Source organism: Convolutriloba macropyga, chromosome 14, assembly GCF_964194025.1.
Source record: "Convolutriloba macropyga chromosome 14, txConMacr16.3, whole genome shotgun sequence".
In the NCBI taxonomy this organism is placed as follows: Eukaryota; Metazoa; Xenacoelomorpha; order Acoela; family Convolutidae; genus Convolutriloba; species Convolutriloba macropyga.
This window is the reverse complement of record NC_134481.1, coordinates 17,168,503-17,173,097: the sequence shown is the minus strand read 5'-3', so window position 1 is coordinate 17,173,097 and position 4,595 is coordinate 17,168,503. Positions and strand designations below refer to the sequence as shown.

Genomic DNA, 4,595 nt, shown 5'->3' with positions numbered 1-4,595 from the left:
CCTTTCGGTGAAAAATTATCAAAAGTATTTTGCCAAAGAAACTGAAAATGGCGTTTAACTTATATTCCAACTTATACAGTAATCATCAAATGTTTGACCAATCCTTGGATTAATGTCTTGCAGATTATATCATCTACGTACTGCTGATTTTCTAATGATGCCACGTTTTTCTTAAATATTCTTTTTATCAAAATGACTAGAGGAATACAAGAGTAACATCCTCTAGTATCGTAGCTCAGTCATATATATCTCTATCATATAAATTTTTTTCACAAAGTTGTTCAATTAGAAGTTTTTGAGCGCTAAGGAAAACATATGACAGTATTTTTTAACTTGTAATTTAAAAAATTACATTTATATTAACAGTGCTTTTAGTATCATGGAGATATTTTAAATGTTCAATTGGGTTAATTACATTTGAAATTCTGTCATCTCTGTGAAGTGCAATATTGCTTGATAAAAGCTAATTGATTAGTTGCTACTATTTTTGAAATCCTAAACGACCGTTGTTCACGACCATATGCCTCCTGTGCACTGTTCGAGGTTATCCAAAAATTGCGGGTCATTTGTTCGGACTGGCGGATCGGTTCCCAGTCGGAAATGTTTTTTGTTTTGTATTTTATTTCGGCTAATTAATATAGCGCGGGTATTTCGTTCTATTCAGTTTAACAAAGTATGTGCATACGTGGAAAGTTATTAGTCGTCTCTGATTGCTCATTAAATTGGTCGCTTAAGTTCTATTCGAGAGTAGCCCCCCTTTTGGAAAAAAGGGCAATTAAAGAAAAGATCTGAGAAATGATTTAATTTTATACTAATAATTGCTCAAAGGCGGAAGAAAGGTGGAAAAAAATTCGATTTGAAATGCTCTCTGCCAAAGGTTGCAAAAACGGATTAAACTTACTAATCGGAGTAAATTAGTCGCCTTTTAAATGTGCCAATCAGACACTGATACGGAAACGCATGGGCGGTTTCAATAGCGATATTGGTGGTCACTAGTCAAGCAATCGATGTTATGACACAATAACCAAACTATGCGCAATATTTTACCTAATTGTTAATCTCACCGGAAACACCACTATGACATATGAATACCAAGATATCATATAAGTCTTATATGAGTTAGTATGACTTCAAAGAATTTTCAATTTTTAATTTGCCTTTTTTTAGAAATGGAATTGCCAATTATGGCTTTATTTGTTTCCCCTGAAGCTCACTAATTGATTTTTTTTCCTGGTATCATTAATTTTATTGTATGATCCCTGTATGAATACTAAGAAATTATACAAATCATATATGACCTAGTATGATTACAAAGAAAAAAGTTTTTTCATCACATTTTGCATCCTTGATTGTTTTTATTTCAGTATCAGTATGATAGAGCATAACGAGTGGATTCTTTTGAGAGTAGGTTTTGATTTTTGTATGATCCTTGTATGACTACCAAGAAGTCATACAAATCATATATGACCTAATACTACGAAATCAAAGAAAGTTGTGTGATCAGTGACCCGGGTTAGAATAACATACGGCAACAGAGTATAATCCCCAAATTTTTTTGATAAGACTAATTCATTTAATCATGCTCCGAAGACAATGGCAAGCCTCAGCGGCCCAAAGCAGTTGATACGAAACTATCGCAATCAAACTTGTGATCAAATCATACGCATAAGTTTCATGAAGCTTGCTTGTAGTGACTAGTGCTAATTTTTAATCGGATTATTCAGCAAAAAATCAGGAAATTTAAGGAATAAATTAAGCATTTTTGCATTGGACAAATTTTGATGCAACTGATGTAATCTACTCTACATTGTTAATCAACTGAATCCATCAAAGGTGTTTTTGAATACTCATCAATGTTCGTTTCTTCACTTTTTCTTCCGTTTTGATAAGGCGTGTTTGAGTTTTTGACCTTCCTGAGAAAGTAAGTTGATATTAGAATCCCAACTGTCGTGCAGAAACATGCCAGGAGAAGACAAGTATTTTCAAAACCCAATCTATCATTGACAACACCCCCAAAAACACCCATACCTATCATTATACTCGACCCGAAGCAGATGTACATTGCTGATGCGGCTAAACTGTCCACAGAGCTGCTTTCTTCACCTGTACATTAATTGGCAAAAAGCTTCTTTTACGGTTTCTATTGTTTTCCAGTAGACCAGTAACAATCAGCCTATATCACGATTGGGCGAGTTTTGTTATGACTTACTTAAGACCTAAATTGGATACCTAACTTAATTCTAAGAATCTTGATATAGTTAAAGCTATTCAGAATCTTATCATTTTAGCCCTCAATTATTAGGCCGAGGAGCTTTTATGCAATTAGTTTCCAATTCGGTTTTCATTCATTTCTGTCAATTTAGCATCTTTCTTAAATGTAAGACAGAAAATAGTGACAAGTGCGTATTCATGCAGGATGAAAGCAGCTAGTTGCCAATTAATGTAGCCGAACCAAAAATTAGCCGATTTATCGGAATAAACGACACAATGGACGCCGATGATGTGCAGCCAATTAGGAAAAACGCGCCTTCAAAAACAGCTAAACTTTCAAAGAAGGTGACAAATTTGGCAATGTAAAGTAAGATATAGCCAAAAGCTGTTGAGAAACAGCCGACGCCTGCGAAAATCATAATGGGGTAACCTTTGTCAACCAAATATCCAAATAAGGGGGAAAACATTGTTCGTCCCAGAACTATCGGGAAAGCGTAGATTCCTGACTCTGAACTTTGAATGTCGTATCTGTCCAACATTTCCAGACTAACAGTGGAACCATTTCATTATTCTTCCGGAATTTTTTTTGATGTTAATATTTTCCATTTAAATTGTTGACGAGCGTACATTGTTTTGCGTATTTTCCTTCAGCTTTTTTTCGTTCAATGACGCTTCCCAGGTTCAGGTGCGCGACCTTAGAACGCTCTGATTGGACCATTTGGGTCGCACAATGGTGGCGTGGTGAGGCCCAAAATACATCGTCTGGGAAACGCTTGAGTTGCTCGATGGTCTGGACAACGGTCGCACTACGATCTTATCAGAGGGCAACGTCTGGGAAATGGTCTGCACAATGGTCGCACTGCGGTCTGATCAGAGGGCAAAGTTGGACTCTAGTCTGATCATAGGTCGAACGAAAGTCTGGACAATGGTCGCACTACGGTCTGATCAGAGACCAAAGTCTGGACATAAGTTGCCCCAAAATGTGACCACAGAGCATTAACTGACTTGACCATATTTATTTGACAGCAGTTTTTTATCAATGTTTTTGATGACTCAAAAGAAAAACTGCAGGCACTTCAAAAAGATTTTTTGTTTATATTTTTATCAACTAGTTTTGTCCTAACCTTATCAAGATATACTAAATTATTCATTTTTAAGTTGAGTAGTATAGAAGTTTGAAATGATTAATTTAAACAAATAACAACAGATTATAACATGTATTCAGGAATGGTCTGATCACAAGACAAAGTTTGGAGTATGGTCTGATCAGAGGGAGCGTTGGTCGCACTAGAGTCGCACAAAAATTTGGGTCGCACAATAGTCTGGTCAGAGGGCTCTGGGTCGCACGATGGTCTGATAAGAGGGCAAAGTCCGGGAAATGGTCTGATGAGAGTGGTCTAGTGCGCGCACTTAAACCTGGGTTGTTAAAATGTTTAAGTATCAGAAAAAAGAACCTACGAAAGTCCAAAACAAAGTCACTAAAGTTAGTTTTTTTTGAGCTTGTGAAGCGCAAGCAAATAATTGCAAAAAAATCCGATGGAGATTACGAACGGAAAGTTTAGCAGAACAAGCCGTGAATAAAAGTTAAAGCAATTTCATTGTCAAAACCAAAAATAGGACCTCCAAACTCCTGGAAGCAGAGTTTGAAAAACATTTGTAATTTAACATACTCAATAGTTACCTTTACTAGTTCAGGGTGACTAAAATCGCTCCCTAAATACCTTCAAGTTTGGGATCCAATAGACCCTAAAAATCAATAAAACCCATGAACTGATCTTATGAAACATAACACGGCAGGTGTTAAAAATCCAAATAGTCTGAAACGGCTATGCAATTGAATATAAAAGGCCCCATCTTAATTAAAGAGTAAACTTATCAAAGAACGTGACGAACATGAAAAACCGTCGCGTATTCTTAACCGCTGACAAAAAAAACTGAATGAAAAATAATTTTAAACGCATTGAAAATATATATTTTTACACACACACATACACACACACACACACACACACACACACACACACACACACGGACACACACACACACTCGCACACACACACACACACACACACACACACACACACACACACACACACACACACACGGACACACACACACTCGCACACACACACACACACACAAACACACAAACACACACACACACACACTCACTCGCTCGCTCAATCAATCACCCACTCACTTGTACACTTACTAATTCACTCACTCACATGCTCACTCTGTGCAGAAATGCGCTGAACAAACGAACCCATTACACTAACCTAACGCCCCTGATATTTTATCACTTTTGGCAATTGTGTTTCATTTTGTGCCAGTTTTTTATTTGAAAAACCAAATTTTTAAGCAGATGAAAGAGTTCCCTGAAA

At 36.6% G+C, this 4,595-nt stretch overlaps 1 long non-coding RNA gene across 1 annotated transcript; it reads right to left on the bottom strand.

Annotated features, from left to right (window-relative positions):
* Positions 1-1,731: 1,731 nt before the first annotated feature.
* LOC142353325 (uncharacterized) lies at positions 1,732-2,772 on the bottom strand. The gene is made up of 2 exons (XR_012761044.1): positions 2,453-2,772; positions 1,732-2,103 (listed from the first exon to the last, which is right to left on the bottom strand). It is a non-coding gene; the product is annotated as an uncharacterized LOC142353325 (long non-coding RNA).
* Positions 2,773-4,595: the final 1,823 nt, after the last annotated feature.